Consider the following 15,688-nt stretch of genomic DNA (forward strand, 5'->3'; position numbering starts at 1 on the left):
ACAAAACCTATGTACATATCAGCCTCATCACAATTGCAAAATAAAATTGAAACAACACCAGAACCAGAACTACAGCTATTCTTAAACAATGGAAAAATAAAATATACACAAACTGAACTCTCGGATTTCAGGTTGACAACTGTTTGAAATGGAAACTTCAAGGAGAACACATACGTAAAAATGTAATCATAGTCTTTATTTACTGTTACGAGTAAAAATGTTTTCTCAACATGCATGCCCGTAAACTATTCTGCAAAGCATATATTTTACCCCATCTGGACTACTGTTGTTCTGTTTGTGGAAACTGCTCAAATGATCTGTTAGACAAGTAATTAAGTTTCAGAATAAAGCAGCTGGAATTATTCTTGATAATGACTTTGAGGCACCATCTGAACCTCTTTACAAAGAATTAAAATGGATGAAATTTACTGATAGAATCGTATATAAAAAGCTACTTTGGTATTTAAGTCATTATTCACATACATGAAAGAAAAGTTTCAGTTAACATCTTCCATTCATGACAGGAACTTCAGATCTTCAAAAAGCTTAAGTTTGCACTGGAGTTCTATAGAAATTCTTTGTCACATTCTGGTTCTAAGATCTGGAATGCCATATCTTTCCAGTGCGTCAGTCAGAGGACACTGCAAATTTAAAAAGGAGTTAATTACAGTAGAAGCACTAAGGTTGTATGTGTTTTACAGTATCTTTTACTCTATATACAGGTTTTTTACATTCTTCATTAATGTAAAAATATGTTTATAAAAACAAACAAAACAAAACCACTATGCATTGTATACAAATTTACTTCTATTTCAAATACATGTTGTCATCATGTTAATGACTTGTAAATATTTCTAACTTGTAAATATATTTAGAGGCCCACATGGAAGATTAGGCTTGTCCAAACGTGCAGCCTCGTGAAATAAAGTCATTATCATTATTATTATTGTTATTATAATTATTTTTAGCAGTAGTATATAAGGAAGTCATTTAAATGGCTAATAGAAGGTCATTGGTTCTACCTCGTTGTCCGCTCATGCTACAAGCAATGCCTGGATGGGCACATGAAATAATACAAGCTTGATTAGTCGCTATATGACCAAAATTGTGTCAGCTTGAATAAAATAAACAAAATAACATCTGGGTTTTACTTTTCATACTTAATGACTAATCCAACAATCCCCTTTTTACCCTGTTTTACGTATAAAATTTTGTAGTTAAACCAACAATGTTGTCTTGTTAATATAGCAACGCACAGAGTTTGAGAAATTTCAGTCTCCCTCAGTATTGAAAAAGCAGACACAACATGACCTTAAGGTCGTTAATTGATGCGTCAGTATTGAAAAAGCAGACACAACATGACCTTAAGGTCATTAATCGATGCGTAAAGAATCCTTGCTATTGATTCGCAAACAGGCTTATTCAGTAAATCTTGATATAATCAGGAGCGACGTTTGTTTCACTTTTCATTTGATTACATTTCTGCTTTGGTTGAACTTGATAAAAAAGAAAAAAAGTAAATAATATATATAAGAGTTTATCTTAAGAAAGAATATAATATCTCAAAAAAGAAGGTTGGATTGTCAGGACCCGAAGGAATTTTGTCGCCAAAGTGTGTCCGCAAGACTTTTAAAAAACCCTGTTTTATCACTAGAAAAACTTGAGATATAAGTTACGCAATACAATGATCAAGAATGTTCGATAAGTTTTGACCTGTAATAGTATATAAATGTCAATTCAAAAGCATGCCTTTCAATGCCAGAAAACGGTGTCATATATGACACAAAGGGAAAGGGGATATTCAAGGAAAATTGCTCTGTTTTGCATGAATCCCTCACTTATAATATGGAAAGATACAAACCAAACATGTGTAATTGTTTTTGGACGGAAAAATACTGCATTTTATTTTAGTACATTGTAAGTTACATTACTATTTCTTTAATGCTGTATTATAAACTACATTGTCATAGTATGTGGGGTTAGTAAGACCAAGTTTTTAAAGTGTTTTAATGTTTGTATTATATCTCTTCTCTAGGAACCACTCCCCACGAATCCCATCCCCGCCACCGTAATTTATGATATCGGATATTCTGTTGTAATAACATTTTGATAATACGAAAATTTCTACCATTTAAATCTTCTTACTTTGAATAACCTCTAGCAAAGCAGGTAAGTTAAGAAGATGAAATCGTCCCTGTTCTTATATTGTTTTTTTTTGTTTTTACTGCACACAATTGTTAAACGTAAATGTAATCTAAAAAGTAGATTCCTCGGAAGCACCGAGAACAAGTCAAACAGAAAAAAGTGCATACTCGGTTTGATTGAGTCTGTTCATAAGCAGTAATGGAAAATGCAATACTGTCCCCGCCCCCTAGCACCGGCTTAAGCAGAATTCAATCTTCAAATCTAAATAAGTTGAAATAAAGTCCAAATATGACGCTTCTTAATAAGAGTTGCTGTAATTGTTTTGTATAAATGTGTTTCACCATTCCTGATATTTAAAACATCATCAAGGTACCTCAACGTGCTATCTGAAGCTTCAATAATATCAAAATGAGCACGAAATCTCGTTCAGAACAGTGTAAGAATAATACAGAAATGAGTGAGTCCCCATAGTGACACTAGTTATTGCAGAATATAATAGATATGTTATCTAACAGATCTGACCATAATCCCATTGGGTTATATTTGTTAAATTTAATAGTACAAAAAAATGCTCTAGCTTCATTACATGCCAAATAATTAACGTTTTCTTTTGTATTTTTTTAAATAAAGCTGTTAGTTTTTTCGTTATGAGATTATGTGGGAAGCATAAAGAGTAGACACATCATAAGTATTTATAGCCGATAATTTCTATTATTTGTTTAATAGCTTTTTGGATAACATGTAAAGAAATCTTAATGGACCAAAACAGATTAAACCCCGAGTTCTCATATAAGTAAGTGCATAGATAACATGAGAGGAATTTTAAAATTTGAAGAGTTATACTGATTAAAAAGATTAAATTTGCAGTTCTAGTGATCTATCCAAGGCGTTCTCACAACCGTATTTTGTCCCGATTGCTGTTTTATTTTAGTGAAATTCAAAGAACCTCAAAAAATGTTGCTACAAAACTTTTTCTTCAAGGTCATTCTGAAACGACGCTTTGATCCGACTATTTTGAGACATACCGTATATAATGCGTTCAGTCGTTTTATAGTGTTTTTGCACATCTTATTTATTGCTTCTGACAGGACAGGTGATGAACTCCATGACATCAGAACATTAAGTATTCAGATACATACTTGCAGCTTTATCTATTATTTGCATAGTGTCGTAACTTTGGAACAAGGTTGGTGCAAAGTACAGGGCAGTGTACAATTGTGCAAAACCGGTCAATTGTGCAAAATTCTTTACTTTACTTCCCCACCATTATTTAGAGTAACATGACAGCATTAATAAAAGGTTTCCATGTCAGGGTCAAGATAAGGTCAAGTTAAGTGATTTAGTAGCATATATAAATATTATATGTATTAGGAAACATGCAGTTGTGGTCACTTATATTTGTAATTTTAAATCGAAGTGTTAAATATATTTTATACACACCGTATGAGCTTTAACATGAGGGTGTCTTTTCATTTCTGAGAAACAGTAAATCGATGTTAAGACAAAACATACAATTGTGTATATTGATTTACACTCAGTACAAAAGCAATTCTCTACCAGATGTTATTGAGCTAATGAAGTCTACATGGAAGATGCCTTTTTTTAAAAATGATTCAATGCTATGCGTGTATTAAAATTCATGGAGCAAAATGTAATTGCAAGTGACAAAAATTTAAATATCCCAAAGAGGTTATTATTAAGAGAAATAATAAGTTTTGCTTTTCAAGTTCAGAGTTTAGGAAATCAGGAGACTGCCAATAATAGAAATGTTAAATGTTATTAAGTTAATGTACATTTTTATATTTTATAAACCTTGCCACCTCCTAACATAACGGTTGTAAGGGAGCAATCTTTTTGGAAAAAACTTCTCAATAACTGTCCTGTAACATTAGAAAATTACGGAATTTCTATATACATAATAAATTACCGATAAAGGCGGTCTTTCGTTCTAAATTTTAAACGTTCACTATAAGTGAACAGCAATCAATTCGGACGAGTGTTTAAACCAATCGCTATAAACAAGTTTAAACGATCATTTCACGTTTTCCATTACTTGTTTCTGATCAGTGATGAAAGTTTCACGAAGAGGTGGCTGTGCTTCTGGAATTAAGTGTTACATATGTTAGGAGATGTATTCAAATCGAATTTATTTTTCAGTGCAGATTTAGTATACATATATATGGTGAATTAATATAATTATTAGTGGGTACGTGTTATTCTAATTATAAAATCTAATATATCGCATTCTTTTCAATTGCTATAGCCATTAATATAAGATTTCGAAGAAGTGGTTATGCTTTTGGAATTACGTGTAACGAGAGCAAGAAAAATGTATTCAAATTGGATTTAATTTTCAATTTAATTTGAAATGTAAACAGTAAGGGAATATTAATAATTAGTGAGTATTTTGATGTTCCCTTATCGTCTAGCATAATGAAAACTTGGCGATTAAGGTTTTCGGATAGACCAACAAAATCATCTGCAAACTGGCTTCTTGAATGCATGCATTTATAAACCACTCAGTATGCTTCATCATTTTAAGAAAATAGACAAAAATACAAAAAAGTAATAGCAGATTTAGAGACAGTCGAAGGATAGCTATTAAGGTTGACAGCATTCTGCATACAATCTAATATGTAGTCACTAAATGAGGCATCCGTCAATGCAGGATGGTATTTAGCTAGGTGTCTTATGAAAGAAAGAAATTTTATTCTATTAGGGTAAAGGTAACGAAATAGCATTTAGAGTTTCAAACAATAAGATAGTTATTTTTCGTTCGCTCTTACTCATGTGAGATTATGCTAATATAATCTGGAAAGTTGATCCCTCGAAAGCACCGAGTACAAAGCAAAAAGTGAAACTTGCAGACTCGGTTTGATTGAATCTATTCTTGAGCAGTAATGGAAAGTGCAACACTGCCCACGCCCCCTAGCACCGGCTTAAGTAGTAAAGTCACTGTATTTTGCTACTGGGGAAAAATACGTAAACCATAATTATTAGGAAAATAGCTAAACAGAAACGAACAGTAAGAGACGAATAAAAATAAAATATTTTAGAGAAATTGCTTGTGAGAGTTAAAGATTTACCACGACAACGCATATCTTCTTTTACTTTATTTTCCATCTGTACAACATTCCAGATTCGGTGGCTCGCAATGTTACGTAAGGTAAAACAAAATATGATTGTGTCTTCATTTAAAATCTTAGTTGAAAAATCAAAAATGAAATAATTTTGCTAGAAATAAATAAATTGAAAATATAGCCGACAAGATCATATATTTAAATTAAGAAATTAAGCGAAATATGCATGCTTTGTAAAATTTGACATTTAATACCACAAAATCAACTCCTGTTAAGAAGCCACAAATGAATGTATAGATATGCTTAAGGAATGACTTGTTTCTCGGAGAAAAATGAATGTATGGATATGCTTAAGAAATGACTTGTTTTTCGGAGAAAAAAACGAAATAAACGACAGAATATGAAAGGCAAATATACGAAGTTCGCCTATTTGTCATTCATTCAATTCGTATGAAATCCGAAGTGTTTTATTTTTTTTTCAAATCTTATAAATTTTCTTATACAAACCTTTAATTGCCTTTCTGTTTATGAGCAAGGTTATAATATAAACACAATATCGTTTGTAATACAGTTTTATAGTTTTGTTTAAAGTTTTTTTTTTTCAACATATTATTATGAATGTGCATTGCTGTTGTGAAAACAAATGTTTTAATGATCTTATTACCATGTACATGATCACTTAGAAAAAGTTCTAGCATAAGTCAATAAATGTGATTGTTTATATCAGTCAACGGGATATTGTAGTCACATGCTTTATGTGGTAGCTCTTAAGGTAAGGAAGGCGTAATGAGCGGGGATTTCAAAACAGGTTGCACCCTTAATACCATGTTTTGATAGAGCAAAATTAGATCTTCATCCGATGAACAGTTATTAAAAAGGTCAAATGCACACATTTTACTCGAATCTCTATTTAGCCTAGCCATAAATAGTTTTGACGTTGCGGTTTAACGGCGATTAGTTTAGTTTCGGGGCGTCCATTCAAATAATAAATTATTTTTAATTTAATATAAAAGGTCCGTTGAAACCTTTAAGGTGATTTACTTTAAACTCGACGAAGGAATGCTTACTGTATACTTAACGTATACTTTACGTTTCCCCTGAGTTTTTCTGTATGCTTGTAGGATTTATGACTTGTTGCATTATTAAATAATATTTTCGAATTTGGTTTAAGCCCATTTTTTCTACGTAAAAATGTTTCACGAGCAGAATGACCAAATAGTTTGTCAAAACTGCCCCGTATATTATAAAAAAACTAAAATTATCATATAAACAAATATCAGTGTAAAATGACAGAAAAACATAGAAAACTTCAGAAAAAACTGTTTGTCTTTTAAAGACAATAAGTTAATAAAAGGAGTTTGCATGAACATAAATTTAATTTAAAACGTATTCTAATTTCTTTAGCCATTTTTCGATTTCTTTCCGAATTTTATTGTAACCTGTTACAGACATAAAAACGTTATGAAGAAAATTTTACTGCTCTTTCTCTCCTAAATATATATTTTTTCAATTTACTGAAAATTTTCCTGATATGTTCTTGAATGAAATAAGTTTATAAAATTCCTTGTCTACAATGCTATGAAAATTGGGAAATTTAAACACAGTTTAAACTTTACGTTTCCCCTGAGTTTTTCTGTATGCTTGTAGGATTTATGACTTGTTGCATTATTAAATAATATTTTCGAATTTGGTTTAAGCCCATTTCAATTTTTTCATATATATTTAGATACAATTTTCTCCGGAATCCGTACATGTTAGATTGAGCTTGACTAGCTCTTTGATGTTGGAAAGTTGTAATTTTTTACGGAGAGTGCCTGCTGGTTAGAAACTATGAAGACATGTTATATAACCAGTCCGCCGTGACATAATTGAACGCTGGTAAGAAACGGTGTAAAACCCAACTCATTGGTTATCAAATGTTTAAGTGCATATACTCTGTACATGTTTAACGTGTGAGGTTAACTTCATGTTGTTTTGCCTGTTCATATTTCGACCAACTTAAAAGTCAGAATAAGCAAGGAATATATATATCTGGTTTTACGTCCGTTTTCGTCAACATTTATTTTACAAGCACACACACTTTTTCATAGAAACTTACAACTGTTCGGCGAGGAAAGAATGACTGAACCGGGCGACAAGCCTGAGGCGAACGCTCCAATCAGTGTGTCATTCGGTCCGACTAGAGAGTAGGGGTAATTTTTTTACTTGGTGAATTAGACAAGAGACTATTGTCACAGGATCAGTTGTTTTTGCAGTTTCAAGACTGGAATTATTTTAAAATTTGAATTGCATACTTTTTTATCCTTGGTTCATTTAAAAGAAGATGAAAGTTAATAATGTGGGAACGTTTGACATGCCACTGTTGAAATAATCCGACGCATTATTTTTTTTTTAATCCTAGATATGCTTGTATTATTTCATATATGAAACAAAGAGAAATCAAATATGATGTATACCGGTTATCCTTTTTTTGTCTCTTTTTTTCTGATAATGCCGTTATAAAACAGACTGAGCGGTCAGGTTTCAGGAGACCTGGGTTCTAAATGTTTGCGTAATAGTTTGGAAACGGCACTGAATTTTCATCATTCATACTTCAATTCATTCATATCACACGTTTTTTCAATCTAAATTTGAAAATGACAGCAAATGAGCGGCGATATCAAGCTATAATATTCACGTTATTCAAATTTCATAAAAATCAGCACATACTGACAAAAACCGTGAAAGGTTATTTATGAATATGTCAGATGCTGACAAGATCTCAATCAAATGTTTACCATATTTACAGTATTTATTTCTACTCCTTTTATGAACTACAAGTACATATTTTATTGTTTAATTATGATTGAAAACGAAACAAAATGTTAACATACAACTTACCGCCAACATTTAGAACGCAAAGACGTAGCGATGTTTAAACAAAGTGTAAGATACTCACATAATCCATATTTTTAAAAAAAGTTTTCAGAAATGCTTCAGCTGTTGCCAATCCGAAGATATGCAGATTATATTTTGACAGAAAAAAGACCCAGTCAATTCCTCTCATAAAGGGCGAACTTCAAGAACAACATGGCTTCTGCATCAAGAACCGACTGGAGGTAAAAGATCAAGCAAGGAATGATCACAATATGTTAACACTTAGTTAAGTCAATAAGTGTCTCATTTGAAACTTCATTTAGATGTAATTTTTTGTAATATCACGTTTTCAACCAGAATTTATACAAAAGAGAAATAGTATTAAGTGAAAATTCAAGTGGCTAAAACAATTTTTATTAATGTCAATGCATGCTGGAATTTATTTCAAATTGCTTAGTATATATGTACAGCCAGTTTCGAAATAAATCATCTTCATTTCAGGCAAAAATAAAAACGACCCAGAAAACTTCAGTAAGTTACAAGATGAAGACAAGCATGGAAGTATCATGTTATTGATGTTGTTTTCTACTGTGCAATTTGGAAGTGAATGCTGGCACTTAGATGGTGTAATTATGAAAGTAAAGTTAGTTTCAAAACAAATCATAAGGTGCACACGATTTCACATATTTCAGGTAATTGTTTGTTCCAAAACACATATTTGAGAACTCTTGATAATGTTTTAAAGCAAAATGTGTTACCAAAGCTATGCAAAAACTACAGAAAATATCATTTTAGCTTATGTAAAAGTGACATTTATTTTGAATATTTCTTACATGTGTACTTGTATAAAAAACTTTTCTCTTTTTTTGGTTCGTAAAAGTGAGTTTCAGGAGGCTTTTACATGCTTTAGAGCGTAACTAACTAGATCACATTCTATTTTAATTTGTTACGGAGCTTCAAATTTCTAATAGATCAAACTGTTCATTGTTTCCCTTCTGACATTAAAATTAAACGATAACGCCCACTATTATTCCCGTAATATGTTAAATCAGTTGTTGTGAGCAGTTATGAATACAGGGTGTGGAATAACAATAGCTTGCTCATTTTAAAGCTAAGATATTTGGCATTATTTAAATAAACTACCCACAATTTAGTATTTTAAGTTTGGAATTGGTCAGTAATATTTCTTGCCAAAACATATTATAAGAATTTGACAATGTCGCGTTCAAAAAATGATTCACCATTTGTTAAATAGTTGTACTTGCAACCCAGCTAAAACACAAAATTGAATACATACACATATTAACGTTTAACTGAACAAGAAGCATGTCCAAAAATATAAAAACCCATCAACCTAAGCGAAAATTTGCATTATTATTACATTGTTATATAAATTGAAAAAAAGTCTTATATTTTACAAGGGAATGTATGATTCGGTATGTGCGTATTTCAAAAGCACTCTAGCATGTTTTTTCACATACATATTCTTCATGGGATTCACACTGTGATAACACTTTCGTATTATCTTGACAAAGCTTGGGATTACATTTCAGGTTTGGTGCATCATAAACCGGTGTAAATCCGTGATATTTGTTTTGCTACTAGGGTTTCTGTTTTCACCACTGGGAATTACTGTGGTATATTTTTATTATATTATTAGTATAGTCTCTGGGCACGGACGAGTCGAGTGGTGCTATCAACATGGGATTTACTTGACATTGTTATTAGTTTATGTATAAGCAAATTTTGCTATCACCACTGGAATTACGTGGTTTATTGTTTTATGTAATAACGTGCTCTGATACGGGCCAGAGTAGAGGGGTATATCCCACTGGGAATTATTGGTTTATTGTTATTTTATTAGCTATAAAGGACTGTGCTATCACCATGGGGATTATGTATAATTTTATGTTATTGTATTAGTTATTTTTTGCTATCGGTCAGAAAAAAGTGTAGTGCTATTACTACTCGGGATTACTGTGGTGCATTGTTATTATCATATTAATGTAGTCTCTGCTACGGGGAAGAGGAGAGTGGTGCTATTACCATAAGGGTTTACTGTGGTTTATTGTTTTCATGAGATTATTTGATTCTCTGGCACGGGCTAGAGTAGAGAGTGTATCACCACTGTATATTATGGTGGTTTTTATGGATTTATTAATTTATATAGTCTTGTAGCCGGCCACAGTAGAGTGGTATCTATTCACACTGGGGTTGCTGTGGTATATTGTTATTATGATTAGCATGTCTGGCTATGACAGAGGAGAGTGGTGCTTTCACCACTTAGGATTACTGTAGTCTATTGTTATATTATTAGTACAGTCTCAGCTACGGGGCGAGGAGAGTGGGGCTGTCAACACAGGGGATTACTGTGTTTTTGTTTTATGTATTAGTATAGTCTCTGGTACGGCCAACTTAGAGTGTGCTATCACACTGGATTTGTGGTATATTGTTATAATGATGTTATTTTTGTCTCAGATACGAGCAGAGGGAGTAGTGCTATTATCACTGGGAATACTGTGGTATATGTTATTATTAATATAGTATAGTTTCTGCTACGGGGTGGAGGAGAGTGATGCTGTCAACACTGGGGATAACTATGGTTTCATGTTATCATGTTATTAATATAGTATCTGGTACGGGCCAGAGTAGAGTGGTGCTATCAACACTGGGAATTACTATATGTATTTATAATGTTATTTATTTTAGCTTGTAGGGCCAAGTAGAGTGTGCTATCAACACTGGGATTACTGGAATTTATTTTTTTAATGAATTAGTATACCACTGGGACTTTCAGTGGTTTATTGTCATTATGTTTCTGGTACGGGCCAGATTAGAGCGGCGCTATCTCCACTAGGGTTTACTATATAATATGTTTTTGTATTATTTTAGTTGCTACAAGTCAAGGAAAAGTAGTGCTATTACTACTGGGGATATGTGTATATGTTATTATGTAATAGTAATTAGTCCTTGTCGGGGGGAGGAGATGATTCCGTCAACACTGAGTAATTACTATTGTTCATATAATCATTGTTTTTAGATAAGTCTCTGGTAAGGCCAGAGTAGAGTGGTGCTATCAACACTGGGATTTACTGGAATTTATTTTTAATGAATTAGTATACCACTGGGACTTTCAGTGGTTTATTGTCATTATGTTATAAATATAGTCTCTGGTACGGGCCAGAGTACATAACTGTGGTATATATTTATTATGTTATTAGTGTGGTTTCTGCTAAGGGGTAGAGACGAGTGGTGTTGTCAACACTTTGGATGACTTAGTATATTGATATAGTCTCTGGTACAGTACAGAGTAGATAAAATCATATCTCAACTGGGGTTTACTGGGGTTTATTGCTATTATGTTAGTATTTGTATACTAGAGTAGTGTAGTGTTATCACTACTTTGGATATATTTGGTTTATTGGTATTAAATTAGTAGTTCAGTCTCTGGTATGGGCCAAAGTAGAGTGGTGCTATCACTACTGGGTGTTACGGTGGTATGTTGGTTTTATGCTATTAGTATAGTCTCTGGCACAAGCCAGAGTACAGTTGTCCTTCCACTGTATTATATTATGTTATAAGTGTTGGTTTAATTTTTGCTACGGACAGAAGTGAGTAGTGCTATTAACACTTGGGATAACTGTGGTATATAGTCATTATAATATTAATAAAGTCTCTGCTAAGGGCATAGGAGATGGGTGCTCTCAAAATTTGGGTTTACTGTGGTATATTATTTATTATGTTATAAGTATAGACTCTGGTACCCGCCAAAGTGAAATGGTGCTACCAAAACTGGGCATTACTGTATTATATTATTTTTAATATTAGTTTAATTTCTACTAGGGATCAAAGGAAAGTAGTGTTATCACCACTGGGGATTACTGTGGTAAATTGTTATTATATTATTAGCATAGTTTCTGCTAAGAGAGTGGTGCTATCGTCAGCGGGTATTACTCTCTATATTGTTATTATGTAATAGGTATAGTCTCTGGAAGCTATTGTAGCTACTGGAGAACAGAAGGAGTTTTTAGTTGTTTACATAGTTCAAAACGGGAGGTGATTCTGCCGCGGTAAACCACAGGGGTATTTCTGATAGTAGGCAACTTAATAATCACGGAAGATTGAAGTCCGGTAATAAGTCGGATAGTTATGTTGCTAATGGTTAATTGCATTTTTTATAAAGCATTTGTTTTCTTTGGAAAATGTAATGTAAGATATAAAGTCTGGTTATCTTGCTTTAACAATATGATGCAAACCGTATCATCAACTCACTTTTTTTTTAATATACTAAGCGTATTTGTTTCATCGAGATAGTAACCAGCCTATTCTACCGTACAAAATGCTTGTTGTCGTTGTCGTTTTTTTAACTTTTCTTTTTCCGTCAGATTTTTTTTTCAGTTTCAAACTATGGAAAAGTTGATTAAACGTACACATTGTTGAAGCTATTATTTTCATTTTAACACTGGAATGTTTTTAACGTTATTGAAATCTTTCTTACTTTCAGGGGTGATAAACAACAATAAATATTCAGCAAAAGCGATAGTTTCTCGAAAAGTGGTTTGCTTTTGAAAGAAAGTGTTAAATGTGTTAGACTGGATTTAACTTCAACACTGTTTGGAATATGCGTAGATAAAGTGAAGGAGTATAATTAAAAGTGATAATAAATCTGACACGCACATAGATATGATAAGGATATATAGTTATTGGTGATATTCAGATTAGATGTAATATTCAAGACAATTTGAAATTTTCATAAAGAGATGGAATGTTGTTACTTGTGTGTTCGTTTCATTCTAATTAATATTTACTCAAACAGAACTATCTGGAATATGATTATATAAAAGGAAGAAATATAATTAGTGGTGAGTATGCTTTGCAACTGGTTTTATTTTTTAACCATTCAGAAGGATCAAAAACATGGTGAAGGAATTAGTTAATTTGTGAGATTCAAAGCGGATTTAATTTGCATTTGTAAATATATGTTTATATAGAATGGTATTAATATGTGATAAACATTCTAATTATCAACACATTTACAAATCAGATTTAGTGTTCAAGATATTTGAAATATACAACGATATAGGGAAGGAATGTATTCATCATTATTAATCAGATCTGATTTATGTATAATATAATTTGGAATATACATAGATACAGTGCAGAAATATTATTATTGGTGAGTACGTTTATTCCAAATTATTTAACATTATATACCACTAATGTATCTCAATACATTGCATAGACCTTCACGTAACATTGCGAAAGAATTTGCAAAATTAAAAGACTTGACAAACTTACAAAAAAATTATCATGGACTGAAAGTAGACGGACAAGTCTTAAAGTTTACCAGCGGTCCAGAATATATCTGCTCCTTATATTTATTTTCGACTTAAAAGTTGAGCTTTGAACTCTATGCCCTAAAGATATAATATAGATCTAAATTTCTCGATTAAAGATTAGCGCTTTTAGGCTATGACACATAAATATACTTACTAGAACACCTAAGCTTGAAAAATGGTCCCGTTATTTCTCGTTCGCATTCACCCAAAAAAGGCTTTTACACATGTGAGATGAATGTCAGTCAGCATTATATCATTACTGAATAATATTGATAAAAGCATTTATTTTTTTTTTCAAATATCACTTTCATATTATTTACTTAAGGTGCTTGCGTATTTTATTGTTTGCATATGGTTCCGATTTAATTTTTGCAAGCGGAAATCATTTCCTCTAATCAAATGCTACTAGCTGCTGTCATAATTCAATGAAAATAATACAGTAATTAAACGGACAAAAATGTGGAAAATCAAGTCATTGTAAATTTTATTCCTCTTTACATGAGATTTTATTTTTATCTTTTAGTTTTCTCAAATATCATTTTCATATTCTTTTCTTAAGGTGCTTGCGTATTTTATTGTTTGCATATGGTTCCGATTTAATTTTTGCAAGTGGAAATCATTTCTTCTGATCAAATGCTATTAGGTGCTGTCATAATTCAATGAAAATAATAAAGTAATTAAACGGACAAAACAAAAATGTGGAAAATAAAGTTATTGTAAATTTTATTCCTTTTTACATGAGATTTATTTTTATTTGTTAGTTTTATACTTTATCTAAGCACTTTTGTTTATATAATTCCAGACAGATTACAGACATGTTTGACTTAATTATGTCCTTGAACTTAAACTCGGCTTCTCTAAATGATAACTTTTCGTTTATTAAATGATATCATTAAATCGTACATACGATAACAATTAAAACTATGTCAGTATTTTCATGTGGTTTATCTGTTGTGATGATATTTCAAATTTGGTCACTATAAAATCAATATATAAACGCAACGATAATCTAGTCAACTGGTTCAACTGAATACTTTGTGAGACTCATGTGTGGCCGTACAGAAAGCGTTGTTGTTGTAGCTATGCCATACAGAAAACAGATTTAGCTGGAAATATTGCAAACAAAATTTGATATTAAAATTGAAATGCGGGGAAATGTTAAATTGCACATAAATGCATAAAAATATTCATTTTATTTCATCTTATTATCAATGAAAAAACAAATAGTATAAAATTACTAAATATTTGTCTTATTTTAAACGTGACCGCGGACAGAAATCTCAGTAACTTCTCCTAAATTTGCATGTTATGTGTTTCACCTGTATACAATGCTTACAGTTTAAAAATCAGGTATATAACTTTTTTATCGTTTAAGAAAACTGTTTTCCTCATTGAATGTAAGCATAAATTTTCTGCAATTCTAAAAATTGTTCATTGACATATAATTATTTAGAATACTTGATTAAACAAAGTAAACATAGATATAACAAAATTTAATACATTATGTGCTTTGTCAATTTTGATGGTCTTGGTGTCATCTCATTTTCAATATTCGAAATTTAATGATTATAATCTAATTTTAATTTCTCTGCTTTTTGTAATTTAATGTAATCTTAAATTATCTGAAATACTAAAATTTGTTCATTAACATAGAATTGTTAACTACCAGTAATATCGGGTGGCGTTCATTCATAAATATTTGTTAGAACACCCACATCGAGTAGATCATTAGAATTAATATTGACATGAAAATAACTTTCATATTCAAATGGAAATGACTCGAGTTGTCTTTTCGACGGTTCCTAACGCCTGCAAAGTTTCCTACACATCTGGCTTTCTGTTTTACATTGTAAAATATAATTGTCACTATTCAGTTTTAAATAATTCAAATGTCGGTGTTGTAAAAGAGAATTATGTTGATGATGAATACAAATATATAACGTGAAACTAAAACTATTTTGCATTTACCAACTAGAAGGTTCTTCCCAGGGATTGGACATGTACTAACATTCAATTCCATGTTTAGTTGTAAATACGTTGAAGCATTAAGATATTTATAAAAAATCATATAAAGTGTTTGGATTGTTCCAAACACAACGAAAACGCATACTGAATCGCCTTATAATTTCAGTACTTTAGCATGTCATTTTCAATGTATTATCAATTATCTATTTTATGTAATCTTGCATGAAAATGATTTATAAACATGAAGGAATACAAGGAAAATTTCTAATTAAAACGATTATAAATATTGCGAGTACCGTTAGT

At 31.5% G+C, this 15,688-nt stretch overlaps 1 long non-coding RNA gene across 1 annotated transcript in view; it reads left to right on the plus strand.

Moving 5' to 3' along the window:
• Window positions 1-4,197: 4,197 nt before the first annotated feature.
• LOC128555459 (uncharacterized) overlaps window positions 4,198-15,688 on the plus strand; it is a 75,184-nt gene continuing 63,693 nt past the window's right edge. The window contains exons 1-4 of the long non-coding RNA XR_008370068.1: window positions 4,198-4,351; window positions 8,187-8,323; window positions 8,583-8,773; window positions 12,586-12,943. This is a non-coding gene — a long non-coding RNA (uncharacterized LOC128555459). The remainder of the gene's footprint in view (window positions 4,352-8,186; window positions 8,324-8,582; window positions 8,774-12,585; window positions 12,944-15,688) is intronic.

Source organism: Mercenaria mercenaria, chromosome 3 (assembly GCF_021730395.1).
Source record: "Mercenaria mercenaria strain notata chromosome 3, MADL_Memer_1, whole genome shotgun sequence".
In the NCBI taxonomy this organism is placed as follows: domain Eukaryota; kingdom Metazoa; phylum Mollusca; class Bivalvia; order Venerida; family Veneridae; genus Mercenaria; species Mercenaria mercenaria.